At 38.4% G+C, this 14618-nt stretch overlaps 1 protein-coding gene and 1 pseudogene across 1 annotated transcript in view; one reads left to right on the top strand and one right to left on the bottom strand.

Annotated features, from left to right (window-relative positions):
- Map3k2 (mitogen-activated protein kinase kinase kinase 2) overlaps nucleotides 1-14385 on the bottom strand; it is a 79728-nt gene extending 65343 nt beyond the window's left edge. The window contains 1 exon segment of the mRNA XM_047544582.1: nucleotides 13908-14385. The gene's annotated coding sequence lies outside the window, so the exon portion shown is untranslated.
- On the top strand, nucleotides 466-13768 carry LOC124979435 (melanoma inhibitory activity protein 2-like; annotated as a pseudogene).
- Nucleotides 14386-14618: the final 233 nt, after the last annotated feature.

The raw sequence follows: 14618 nt of genomic DNA, 5'->3' as shown, positions 1-14618 counted from the left end.
GGAAAGGGGAGGAGACAGAAAGGAATGAGTCATTAAAACAAAAGGGCATGTGGTACAACTAAAAATATATGACATTAAAGCTCTTACAAAAAAGTTTACTAAGCTTTAGAATTTTAGTTATATCAACTGGATGATATTTTGACTGCACAAAATAAGTAGCGCTTAATAAGTGTTATGGCGGCCTGGCTGAAACCAGAGGGGTGGGCTGCAAGGGGGCTCCAGGAGGACTGGCTTAAACCTATGTGGCTTGGGGTGTGGGCGGGGCATAGCAGAGGGGGAGGGGGCAGGCGGGGCAGTGAAATCACAAAGCTGGTGGGGGCCAGTTTGCCTGGCTCCCCACCCACCTCGGGCATTCTGTTCCTAGTGATCAGCTTGGTCACAGATGCAGGTTTGGGCTCCCACCCCAAGTCTAAAGCCTGTTTTCATGGCTGGGCAGGATGTAGTCGCCAAAGTAGTTTTGGTGCGATGGAGGGGCCAAGGGCCACCCCTCAGTCTTACTGGGACCTGGGTCTGGAAAAAATATTCAGGGTTGTGCCAGCATTGCCTGAAGACGGCACACCAGGCCCTAATCCTGATACCTTTCGTCTGGAGCTAGTAATACGTGCAGCTATTGGATTTTTTACTGTTCTCTTGTTTTTGTGGAGAAGTGTTCAGTCTGTTAAAACCAGGCTTTATGTGAAAAAGAGAAAAAAGCTTGCTCTAAAACTTTCTGAACTAATTGAAGACAAATGTAAACTACTTGATAAAGTTAGCCTTCTTCAAAAAGAGCATGAAGGCTTACAGTTGTCTTTCAAGGATGCCAATCCTGAGAAGGCATCAAAAGAAGTGCAACATTTGGAGATAATACATGAAATGCTGAATAGGTCCAAATCTAAACTTGAGGCTAAAACACTCTTTCTAGAAACAGAGCTAAAAGAAGAGAAATCTGAACGTTCTGAATAGGATGAATTGATGGTAGATATATCAAAAAGGATAAAGTCCCTAGAAGAGGAATCAAAATCCCTCATATCACAAGTAGCTGAAGCTAAAACAACCTTAAGACTATTTCAAATGAATGAAGAAGACCTTAAGGTAGCAATAAAAGAGGCTTTGAATGAAAATTCCCAACTGCAGGAAAGTCAGAAACACCTTTTACAAGCTGCTGAAGTATGGAAGGAAAAAGTGAGTGACCTTAAAAAACAGAAAATAACATTCGAAGACTCTAAATACAGGCAGAACAAGTTCTAAGTGATAAAGAAAATCACATTAAAACTCTGACTGAATGCTTGCTGAAGATGAAAGATCAGGCTCCTGTGCTTGGAGAAGACCTAACAGATGATGGTAAATTGGAGATGGAGATGAAGAGTGAATCAAAATTGGTGCTCACTTAGGTAATCAGTCAAAAGAAGCCTTGAAGGAACTGGTTTATGCAGCTGAGTTAAATGCCTCTTTAGAAACCTTAGAAGGAGAAGACATCAATTTACACTTTATTATCTGAAGTAGATAAACAAAAAAGATCCGATAGAACGTATTAAAAATCTTCAGACTGAACAAGAATCTTTGCAGTCAGAAAACACACAGTTTGAAAATGAGAATCAGAGCTTCAGCAGAAATTTAAAGTAAAGATGGAACAACATCAAGAAACGCAGTGAAACTCCACAGGAAAGTAAGAGTAGAGAAAAGTGCCGGTTAGAGGAACAGGAGAGGTTTTCCGAAGTTGATAAAAAGATCAACCATGCAGCTATAGAGCTGGAGACCTATAGAAATCGAGCCAAAGAACTTGAGGAAGAGTTGGATACAATCGTTCATTATTATGAGAGGCAGAGTATTTCCTATGAGAAAAAAGCACATGATAATGCGTTGGCAGCTTAGAGAGCTGAAAAAAAACCTCAAGTATTTCAAGACAGTAAATGTTCACAAGAGACAAAATTAACTGAAATGGAGTTTCAATTTAAACTTTTAGAAGATCGGTATGCACTTGATGTTTCAAATACAGCATTGCCAGAGGGCAGTCCCCATAAGGTCCCTCACCATTGAGTGGACCTTCATCTGAAATGAGAGCTTTTCCTTTGGAAAAGCAGGTTCACCCAGATTTACATCCAGGGAAAGGAGGAAGAGGCTCAGGAGGCCTAGAGAATCCTCTGGACCATCAGATTAGCAATGGAAAGAAGAGAATCAAGCTCTGATTCAGTAACTGATCCTCACAGAGCACCTGCTGGCACTGGGCCCCTGTCACTGCCACGGGAAACCGAACGTAAGATGATGATCCCTCCACCAGGCCAACCATATTCTAATCCACCTTCTCTTCTACAAAGGCAACATGGATATTATTCTAATAATATCGGAACCAGGAGAACTGCCTCCAATCCAATGCAAAAATGTCTATTCACTGAGGCGTTTTCCTCATTATCCTCCACCAAGAGCTGAATTTTTCCCCCCTACCCCCACATTCTGAAAGGAGAAGTGAGTTCCCTTCAGGGTTGATTCCACCTTCAAATGAGCCTGCTATTGAACATCCAGAACCACAACATGAATCCTGACAATATTTTGATCTCTCTTCAAAATATGACATCTCTTATTTTTAGTTTAAGTAACTTTTAGTTATTATATTTTTGCTCCAACCGAAGCTTAATTAAATTAGAATTCTGAGGATAATACTATATAAATAAAGATGATTTCAATATGAAAAAAAAAACCACTTTATTGAGGTATGATTGCCATGCAAAGAGCTGTCTACTTCATGTATACAACCTGATGGGGGTAGGAGTTAAATATACATCCATGAAACCATCAGCACAATATACATCTAGGATAATTATTAAAATTAGCCTTTTAAAATTTTTTGGTAGTTGTAGATGGACACAATACCTTTATTTTGTTTATTTATGGGTGCTGAGGATCAAACCCAGTGCCCCACGCATGTGAGGCAAGTGCTCTACCACTGAGCTACAACCCCGGCCCATAAATCAGGCTTCTTACACACTCAGCTTTGGCTAATAAATTATATGGCCACCCTAATACAATCCTCTCCCCCACCAGAATGAAGCTCTACAATTATAGAAACAATGACTGATTTAATTGTTTATCCTCAGAGTTAATACAGAAAAGGAAGTCAAAACATTTTGATAATAATGCAAGTGTACAACCAAAACTAGTTTGCAAATTACTGAAAGGCTTATTTTACTGATACCCTTTGATATGTCATAAGATTTTCAATAAATTTTCAGTGAAAATCTATTTGATCCGAACTCACTACCTGGAAGGCAGGATGATTATAAATGGGAGGCCAACTCAGTGGTAGAGCGTGACCCTGGGTTCAACCTCCAGTACCACCACCAAAAAAAAAAAAAAAGGTACAATAGACAATAGTAAGAAGAAAAAGAAATACTAATATATGAATATCCAAAAACCAATTATAGATGTTCTAACATGGCAATAAAATACAGCATTTTTAGTAAAGCATCCATATAGCCTATTTCTGGTTATATGGCAAAAGACAGAAGCTATATTTTTTTACAACACTGAAGGGAAAATAGCTATCAAATCTAGACTGTCACCAACAACTAACATATTTGAGAACAGAGTTAAAGATTTCAGACAAGCAAAAAACAGTTTACCACCAAACTTAGAGAAACTTCCAAAAGATACAACACTTCAAGAAAGTGATTCCAGAAAAACAAAGCTCAGCAAGAAATTGATAAATGTTGTAAACTTAAATATTAATTGTGTAGAACAAGAAAAAAGTTTAATTTGGGGCAACTGATACAATGGGTAGAATTATAATACATAATAACTATAGCACATAAGATAAAAGGGGATGACTGAATTATTCACCCACAGTGGGAACTTTTTTCCAGAAGCTCCCTTCTCCTAGAAACCTGACCCTTCTACCACCTACCACCTCACTACTCTCTTGATTACAGAGTGTGTCAAATCAGCAGTGTGGGTCCACACCATTCCCATAACTGATGGTTCAGAGGGTGGGCAACCAACCCAAGCTGAATTAAACATAAGAATCTCTACAAATTACATAAAATAAGCAAAAAGAAAACAGTAGAGGTCAACATGAAAGACTCCATTTGCCTTTGGATGCATACCTTTTGTCTCTGTACTGTCTGAAATACTTCCCTTCTTCTACTTGTCCAATCCATCTTAGAAGGACTCAGCTCAAGCCCTCCCTGTCCTCTACACCAACTCATCTTTCTCTTTATAATTACAGAAAAGAATTATGATCTGTAAACTGACAGTGTGCTAGGAATTTCACAAACAATATCACTTAACCCTAACTATTATTGGAATGACAGCATTTACTATCTTTCCACTCATTACAGTCATTTTTCTTAAAGGTTATTACTTCACATAATAGGTTCCTACTAGTCCATATGTGTATATGTATTCTCTGTAACCAGACTGCAATATCCTCAAACAAAAGGAACTACATACTCTTTTCTTCTCTCATCTCTCTTCTTGCCATCTCCTTCCAAAATGTACCCTTCCTATTTCTCAATCTCTTCTCCCTACTACTGCAATTACTACTGATAATTAAAACTACTATTTATGGCTTACATTGTGCTGACACTCTGCTAAATGGTTTACACACATTCCATTTATAACAATCCTATAAGGTATATGTTGCTTCCCCAAATCACAGAAGGGGAAACAGGCTTGGAGAGCTTAAGCAACTTGCTCTCTCACATTAAAGCCTAGATCTAGAAAATACCACAGTGGATCCCCACAACTTTAACATCCTCCCATTTTGTTTTGTTTTCTCCCTTAACTGCTGTGGCAGTGTATACTATGGTTAAGTTCAAAATACATTTTCCAGAATCTTCTTCCAAATAAGCAAAGTACTCTCTAAAGATCATTGTTAGAGATGCCAGAGTTGACAGCAGATTCTACCATATTCCTGCTCTCCCCTACTCTGCATATAGCTTTACCTTCCTGATTGCCCAACTTGTCAACAGCAACCCCAAGTCCACCACCACCAAAAGCCTGACTGAGGACCAAAGGAGGTGGCTGTGCAGAAGTAATGACTCTTCACAGACTTTCCGTAAGTTCCACTGTGTGGTCCCACTCCAGCAGCTGGGAATACGAGGTTTTTCAGACTCACCTGCCAACTCTAACTTGCCCACTGCACCACTGCTTCAGGAAAACACCTAGAGACTTTTCTCTGATTCTGAGTTTCGCCCATAACTATATAGGATCTTATTCCTTTCATAAATTCCTGTTTCCAAAACATTATAATGGCTTTTGCTTCCTTGACTGAACTCTTAGATGATGTTAAGTACTCAAGCCTCCTCCCATCTACTGAACAAGAAATCTGTGCACCTTGCCTTCTGATATTCTCTTATATATCCAACCTAGAGCCACTCAGTCCTTTCCTTGCTTCCAATAGAACCCTGTTTTATCAGTTCTGCACTGCCCATCTTTGTTTCCAAAGATTCTTTGTTTCTTTGGAATGCAAGATTCCACACCTCCCTACTTAATCCTCCTATTAACAAAAGATCAAGCAGATTTAATGGAGAATACTAGATACAATGGGTATCAGATTAGCAAATGTCAATACCAATTTACTTGCTAAGAACAAGATTAGCAGAGAACACTGAGGGGTAATTCTGTGCTTTGGTTAGTGATGTCAAGAGGGAAAAAAGAAAAGGGCAAGGGACACAAAAATTCTGAGAAGAAAAATATGGTTGGTGTATGGTTTATCTTCAATGTCTTGTTCAGTGGAAGCAGGGAAGAGTTGCTTTTTAAAAATGTGATTAAGTTTAGGCTTATCCAAGTATCTCCCTAAAATTATTTTTAAGTTTCTACTGGACATAACAGACTGTATGAACAACTTTTTCAATACTTTTTTTTTCCTTTCCCAAAAATGATCCCCTATTTTTAGCAAAAGTGTTTTGAAACATATTTCCAAAAATGTATTTCAATTTTCTTGGTTTCTCCACTCTTAACATCAGAATAATTCAGTTCTCTTTATTTTCTATGGCTCAATGCTTACTAGCTTGGTTTTATTACTAAAAACTTTCCCCACAAGTGATTCTATGTCTGTGGCACATGTAATCTTGCCCTGTGATTTAAGAAAGAGAAGATCAGTTATGTGTTCTAAGATGGTGCAATATACATTAATTAGCATCACAAAATTTTATCCCGTGGTCATGGGGTTACTGGACGCTGGCCTTAGGGTTAGAAGGTTTACTCAGGGATGTGCCTGAGGAATTTCTGGCCTAGAGTTCTGAAGGGGAGTACCCTCCCTCCAAGAACACACAGCATGAGCAGAAATAAGCTTTTGTGTTGGGGCATGGAGATTTGGGAGTTAATGTTCACAGTCTACTCAAAATCAGTCTAAAACTTAATGAAAATTTTTAAGGTTTATTCTATTCAAGAAAATGTATCATCAGTTCTATAGTGGAATACATTAAGGTCTTCCAAATTATTTTCTCCTAGAGTGAACACAATTTTCATACCATTTATTTAAAATAGATCAGTTGAACCCAGCATGGTATCGGGCACATGCTTGTAACCCCAGCGTATGGAAGGCTGAGACAGGAGGATACAAGTTCAAGGCCAGTCTCAGGAACTTAGCAAGGCCCTAAGCAACTGAATGAGACCCTGTGTCAAATTACAAATTTAAAAAAGGGCTGAGGATGTGGCTCAGTGGTAAAGTGCCTCTGGGTTCAATTCCTAATACCAAAAAATAAAATAAAATAAATCAATTTATTCTCATTCTACTCTCATTCTATTTATATGTAATATAAAGACATCATTCAGGTTTACTCAAGTATTGATCAGAACTCTGTGGCTTAGTAATTATAAAAGATGAGAGGTAAGAACATCTAAATCTGAGAGGGTTGTTTTAGCTATGTTGACCCATCACAGAAGATTCCAGTGCACACATTCCCATAGAGAATGTTGTACATAATGAGAACATGTGAGCAATGTGGACGCCATGAAAGGGTTAGGAACCCTTGCTCTAACTGAAAGAACCATACAAAATCCCAACTTCATTATGTGAGTCTGAGCAAGATCCTTTACATCTCGGAGCCATTTTCTGTACGAGTAAAATAGGATAATAGAATCAACCGTGGTTACTATAAAGTTAAAGAATCTGGAGTGAGGGCTGGGGGGGTGTGGGTCAGTGGTAGAGTCCTTGCCTAGCAAGGACCTGCATTCAATCCCCAGCAAAACACACACACACACACAGTGGAATGAGGTTTCTGGCACATAGGAAACACTCAAATATTACTTCCCCCTTCCTCCTAAAATGCAGTCTGAAATTTATAAAAATTATGTGATGGCCTTCTCAAGGCCAGAAGACATGCCTTCTGAAACAGGAAGAAAAAGCCAAAGAAGAGACTAGGCTGATTGACAAAACAAGGACATGATAAAAAAGGAAATGGGTGAGATCAATGACTGCCAAGATTAACACAGATTCAAATGCATAATTAAAATACTCATGAGATTTAAAATATTATTTCATTTGTCTCAGAGGGTTATAGAGAACAAAACTGTGGAGTAGCATGGAGGACAAATCCAAGAAAAACCTACTAAAATGCAAAGTAAAATAACAAAGAGATAAAAATGTTGAGAGAAGATGACAGATACGAGATGGAGATCTAATCTAAAAAACACACATGTTCTAAAGGAACTAGAACACAAAGAAAAAACGACAGACATTTAAAAAAAAAAAATCCTTGAAAGAACTGAAACAAAGCTGAGGTATTATGATTATGTAGCTCTGAATCTTGGTTTAAATATCTATTTAATAATAGATATGCATACTCAGAGATACTAGAAGGCAAAGCAAAAGTATTTTCTCATCCAACTTCCTTAACAAATTTGGAAAGTTCACCAACAATTACTAAACATTCACAACTAGTTAAGTTTACATTTTTGCTCCATCAATTTATCAATTTATTATGGGGGCTGAGGTTGTGGCTTAGTGGTAGAGTGCTTGCCTCGCACATGTGAGGCACTGAGTTCGATCCTCAGAACCACATAAACAACTAAAAAAATGAGAAATAAAGTTAAAAAATAGAATTAATTATGTTTATGTGCTTATAACATTTAGTAATTAAATATGTAAACTAAAACAGTAAATGTAAAAAGTTTTCTAAAATTTTAATAAAAATATTTGTTCTAAGAAATGATGTCAAATATCTAGAAAGATTCAGAGTCAATTTAAAAAACTTGTTAAACTGAGTTATAGGTGAATCAACTGTAAAAGACTAGGTGGAAAGATCATATAACTCTAGATGGATCATATACTTAGACTGCTTTACATGTCTATGTTTTTTAAACAAAAAAAATTTAACATAAAAATGTGTCATTTTATTCCCCTGAAATTAATAATTTCTAAATTAAACTGAATACTATCAACCTTAACCTTATTAAATAAAGAGAGCTTCTATGTACATCAAAATAAGACAGGATCTGTGTGGATTGTGGAAGATTTGTACAAAAACTGTTTTGACTTTTTGAACACATACATGCTAGGTATTGTGTCAAACATTATCCCATTTCAACTTCATTACAAACCTATAAACTAGGCACTATTATAATTATTTTATGAATAAGGTAAATGAAGTTTCAAGAAATTAAATAGCAGCACTAAAACTAACAAAGGTCTGACTCCCAGTTCATATTCTTTGCTATTTACTACCTTTATTTTCTTTTCTGTATTTTTAAATGTTTCAGTAAATATTATAAACACAGTTAGTTAACATATAGTGCTTGTTAACTTAGTTCAACTATTGCCTATTCTTCAAGGTCTTCTGGAAGCACCCTCCCCACCCTGGTACATAGTACACACGCTATAAATGATAATACGTACTACGCTTTGGTAAATCAAATCCAATTTTCTCATTGTCTGGAAAAAGCACAGAGGCAACATGATAAATGCACTGACTCTGGCCAGGCATGGTGGCACAAACCTGTTATCCCAGTAACTCTGGAGGCTGAGGCAGAAGCATGTTCAAAGCTAGCCTGGGCTTACTTAGTAAGGCTCTATCTCAAAATAAAAATAAAAAGGGCTGGAGATATCTCTTGATAGTAGAGCACTCCAGGCTTAATCCCTGAAAAATAAATAAATAAATAAATGCAGATTCTGGAGGCAGACAGCCTAAATCGTTTTAGCTCCATCACAGACAAGATGTAGAACCATGGACAAGTTATTTATTGTCCCTGAGCTTCAGTTTCCTCATCTGCAATATAGATATAATAGTAACTAATTCACTGGATTGGTGTAGGGATTAAGTGAATTACATTGTTTAAAGGAGTACTTTTTGAATAAAGGGGAAATTTTTTTATTTCTATATATATGGTTCATCCTGATTTACAAAAAAAAGTGAAAAAATTTCATGTGAACTGTTTCATGAATTAAATTGTATTTTTAATAAGAATGGATTGCTTAAGGAAATTATATCATGAAACCCTCTTTAAAACAATCATCTACTTCCAGGTACAGAGGTACACACTTGTAATTAATTCCAGGTACTAGGAGGGTAAGGCAGGGAGGCTGAGGCAAGAGGATCACAAAAACAAAGAAAAATAATCAACTAAATATTAATCAGTTGGAAAATCAATTTTATATTATGTATTTGATTTATTTACATCCAACTTAATAAAAATGTAATTAATATATCTCATCATTAAAAATCAATTCAATCTTTACTCAAAAATGTTCACTAACATAATCATCATGAAATGAGAATACAGAGTAAAGTTTAAAACATAATTTTCTTCCTTTTTTTGTGTGTGTGTTGGGGATTGAACTCAGGGTCTCAAAAATGCAAAGTACATACCCTACCAGGGAGCTACATAACCCCCAACCCAAAATTTATAATTCTTCAACTACACATACTGATAAAATTAAAACTAGAATCCAGGGACAAGGGATATAACTCAATGGTACAGCACTTACCTCATTTGTGTAGTAAGGCTCTGGGTTCAATACCCAGAATTAGGGCTGGGGAGATAGCTCAGTTGATAGAGTGCTTGCCTCATAAGCACAAGACCCTGAGTTTGATCCCCAGTACGGCAAAAATAAATAAATAAATAAATAAATAAATAAATAAATAAATAAAAAACCCAGAATTACAAAAGACAGGAAAAAAAAAAAAAAAAGAAGAATAGAATCCAGAACTTCCAACTCTCAATCCAGTTAGAAGAGCCCACCAATATACCAGAAAATACAATCTCCTCAAAATGATTTTTAGTAGATCCAACCTTACTTTCTATTTCTGGCCATTCTTGTGCAACAAATGTTGACCAAGAAAAAATTTAAACATACTTCTTAAGAATATACAAAAAGAAAAAAAAAAAAGAGTATACAAAAAGACAGGTGTTGAGTTTTCCCATTTTTCTGAAATGAGGTTTCTTTTAAAACTTGTAACCGGATATACCTTAGATTTGTCATTAAAAATATTAAAAATCCATAAAATCAGATTTTTTTGGGGGGGGGGGGTGCTGGGAATCGAACCCAGGGCCTTGTGCTTACAAGGCAAGCACTCTACCAACTGAGCTATCTCCCCAGCCCCCAAAATCAGATTTTAATTAATGTAGTTGCACAAGATATTTTACAGTTTCTGTGATCTTTGTTTCCATCTATAGACTAACAAAAGATTATTAACACTGAAATTCAAAAGTTAGCCTGACAAGGATCAGCAACAGACAGCGTAACTATTAAGTGAAAGATTATTAAAGAACAGGCTTGCACCACCATGTGCTAATTTATTATGTCACAGTTTACTTGCTAATTGCAGTGGGAAACAGACCTTACCTTAAACCCCACAAACAAGTAAACAAACAGCATCACAAATAATGGGAATGGACAGTATATGTCTTCTGATGGGAGGCAATATGAAGTATACAACATCGCTTAGGGATTCTTGTTCCAAATTTTTAATTTGAAAATAATCAACCCTTTAAGCCTGCTTTACAGGAATAGCTAGTATGGGGGAATAGAGGAACAAGCTAAATGATACCATGAAAGGAAAAATTCTGACAAATTCAGAATGTGAATCATTTTTTCCACATGTTTTATCAGGTCATTATAACCATATAAGATAGGATTTGTTACATATTCATATATGCACACAATATAACAATAAAATTCGGACTGTATCATTCCCCAGTATTTCCTTTTCCTCCCCTCTTAATTCCCCCTGGTCCCTTTCCTCTATTTCCCCCTTCATTTTTATGAGTGCCTTCACAGATTTTTTTTTTTTTCCTTTTTTCTCTCTAGTTTCTACATATGAGAGAAAACACAGGATCCTTAACTTTCAGAATTTAGCTTATTTCACTTAACACAATGCTCTTAAGTCTCATCCATTTTCTTACAAATGACATAATTTCATAAAATCATTTTATAAGAACCATTTTCTTGATGTTTTAGAAAATATCAATGTCATTTTAAAAGAAGGGAGGAGGTGCCAGACATGGTGGTATTCACCTGTGATCCCACTGACTTGTGAGGCTGAGGCAGGAGGATTACAAGTTCAAAGCAAGGCTCAGAGACTTAGCAAGACACTGCCTCAAAATAAAAAATAAAAAGGGCTAGATTGCCTCAATCCACTGTACCACCAAAAAAAATAGGTAGGAGGGTGAGGCTGTTCTACATTAGAAGAGATCTTAACAACCAAATGCAACAAGTAAACTTTGATAGGATCCTGGATTCCTGGTTTGGTAAGGGAGGATATAGAAAGCCAGAAAAGAACTTTTAGTGTAAATTAAAAGATTTAAATATGGATGGTTATTGGATTACACTAAAGAATTATCACACCTAAAAAAAAATTAACAAGAATAGTATTTTAGCTATGTAAGAAAATGTCCTTACCTTTAAGAAAGACATACTGACATATTTGGGGATAAAGTGCCATTAAACCATCAGCTTAGTTTTTAATGGTCCAGTCAAAAATAATATACATGTATTTACAGAAAAAAAAAGGCAAGATGTCAACAAATGTTGAATCTAAAGAATCATCATTATAAGAGTTCACTATTACCAATTTTCTGTGCATTTGACATTGTTTTATAATAAAAAGTTGGGGGGGTGCCTAGAAAGCGTCAACTCTACAAGAAAAAAAAAATCCATCTGAAGTAAAACTGTACAAACTAGAGTATCAAACATGACTTCATTTTAATATACCTACTAAATACAGGTTTGCCCCTTTGATAGCAATAAAGTAGGAAAAAAGTTCCACCTAAAAAGCTTTATAAAGATTCAGTGCTTAAAAGATTCAGTCTATAATATAAAAACAATTATTTAAAATAAGCCCTTAACAGCTAGTTCTCTCAAAATAAAACACAAAGAGAAAACAATTAGATAACCATTCTGTGATATCATAATTCAATCCAATTCAACAACAAGATTGAACAAATGTTCATATTTTAACCTAACAACAAGGCAATCTACATACTGCCATTCACCTGTTAACTTTTTTTTTTTTTTTTGCAGTGCTGGGGATCGAACCCAGGGCTTTATGCTTGCAAGGCAAGCACTCTACCAACTGAGCTATATCCCCAGCACACCTGTTAACTTCTTAATGTTACCTTTTCCTTACAGACATTAGAAAGACATTCAACTACAAATTTTCTTCAACCTGATAATATACTAATGGAACTACAGAATATCGTAACGGAGCATAAATAGGTTTCTTAAACATTTGCAACTGCATGAAACTTCAATTACTCAAGAGAATTTATCTTTCTGTAAAGAACTCTGGCTCTACTTTTTAATTAACCACAGTTAAACAGTACAGAAAAATGCTAAAATGAGAATTTTCAGTTAGTTTATAAACAAGCATTGGTTAGTAACACTGCACTAATGAAAAAAAAAATCACACCATCAAAAAACTTCCTGCAATATTCTACACATTAAATTTTGACATTAAACTCAGAATTATTGCATAAGACAATGCAAAATTACTACGTGTTGACATTGCCACATAATCCAGCAACAAATTTTGCAATAAGGAAATCTCAAGCAAATAACCCAACTGCAAGTTCCCTGTATGCATCAAGAACTGCAAAAGTAAAACTGTAATTTCTCAAGAAAAGTGAAGTTTCATCAAATATATCAAATATATTTATTTTTTCTAAGAGAAGGTTTTTTTGTTTTTGTTTTTGTTTTTGTTTTCCCCTATCCAGTTCTACCACCTAAAAGTGCCTGGGTCCACCTTTTACAAGTAATTTTTTTTTCCAATCAAAAAAACGATTTGGCAGGGATGAAGCAAAACACATCGGGCAACCTACGTCAGAGAAAAGTAAACTATCTATCTACGTGTTTAGAATTTACGCCCAAGATGAAAATATCCAGCCAGTCTCATCCTCACATACTTATTTTTCCAAGTCAGAGAAATATAGTCCTACAGAAAGTCATCTACATATCTGAGCCACGTCTTCCTCCATTACTAGCTGCGTGACCTTGGGCAAATGCCTTAAATCTATCTCTCTGAGCCTCAATGTTTAATCTGTAAGATGGGAAGGCAACAAGCCCACCTCACCGGGCTAGGAAAACGGAATGAAATATCACGCAACTACCGGGCATAGGGCAAGAGCACAATAAGCTAAATGCTCCATAAAGAGAGAAGGGGGGAAACAACCCTAATGGATAGATTATCACACTCTGACAATGCAAAGCAGTTTTTCGCTTACAGCATGTAACATTTCTGCTTCGCCCCTGGGATCAGCGGCAACCTTGCGACAAGAATCCCGGCACAGTACGTGTCTGACAGCTAAACAGCCCAGCAGCCTACTTGTAGCTGATCCGAGCTTCGGGACGGGATGATGGGGGCCCGATGTCTACCCTACCGGATCAGGCCCATCACCCAACGAAATCCCATCCCCGGAGCAGCGCACAGGCCACCGTCAGCACCCTCTCCACCCCACGCCGGGCCCGCGACCCCCCGACACACACACACACTCACCAGCGCTCCGGAGGGACCTAGGGAGCCGCAGGCCGGAGGAGGGGCGGCCGCCGCCGAGCAAGCCCCTCCGCCCCCGCGCGGCCTGTCACCGCGGCCCCCGGTCAGGGGAGCCCACGGGGCCCCCGGGGGCCGGAGGGGCGCGCAAGGAGTAGAGCGCGGGCCGGGGGCAGGCCCGTTCCTCCCTCACATGGAGCCCCGGTGGGTCGGGGCCTCTCACGCCCCTGGGTGCTTCTCGCCGCAGCAGCTCCGAGGCCCGCGGGGAGGTCGGCAGGAAAGGAGGAAGCCGTGGGCCGACGCTGCCGGAGGCCGAAAAAGAGAGAGAAGCGACGACTCCGCAATCTGGGCCCCAGAACGTCAGAGTCGTCGTCCTCGTAGTAGCTGCAACTGGCCGTGCGACCCCGAATACCGCGCCCAGCGGCCGCACCACCTTCGTCAGGCTCCGCAGCTACGGGCAGCCCGGGCCGCCACTACACACAGACCCGTGACGTCGGGCGTAACGCGGCGCACGTCACGGCCGCTCGTTCGTGCGCGCGCAGCCCCTCGGCCCGCTGAAAGCCGAATTCGCCGCGGGCGCGCGCCCGACCAAAGGGAGCGGGTCGGCGCCTGCGCAGTGGCCAGCTGTGACCGTGCAGACGTCTGGGCCCCGCCCACCGTGCGGTGCGGTGTACTCGGTCCTGGCTCCTGCCGTGGGGTTCCGGCCCGCTGTAGCTG

The sequence above is a fragment of the Sciurus carolinensis genome, chromosome 3 (assembly GCF_902686445.1).
Source record: "Sciurus carolinensis chromosome 3, mSciCar1.2, whole genome shotgun sequence".
In the NCBI taxonomy this organism is placed as follows: domain Eukaryota; kingdom Metazoa; phylum Chordata; class Mammalia; order Rodentia; family Sciuridae; genus Sciurus; species Sciurus carolinensis.
This window is presented reverse-complemented; position numbering and strand designations above follow the sequence as displayed.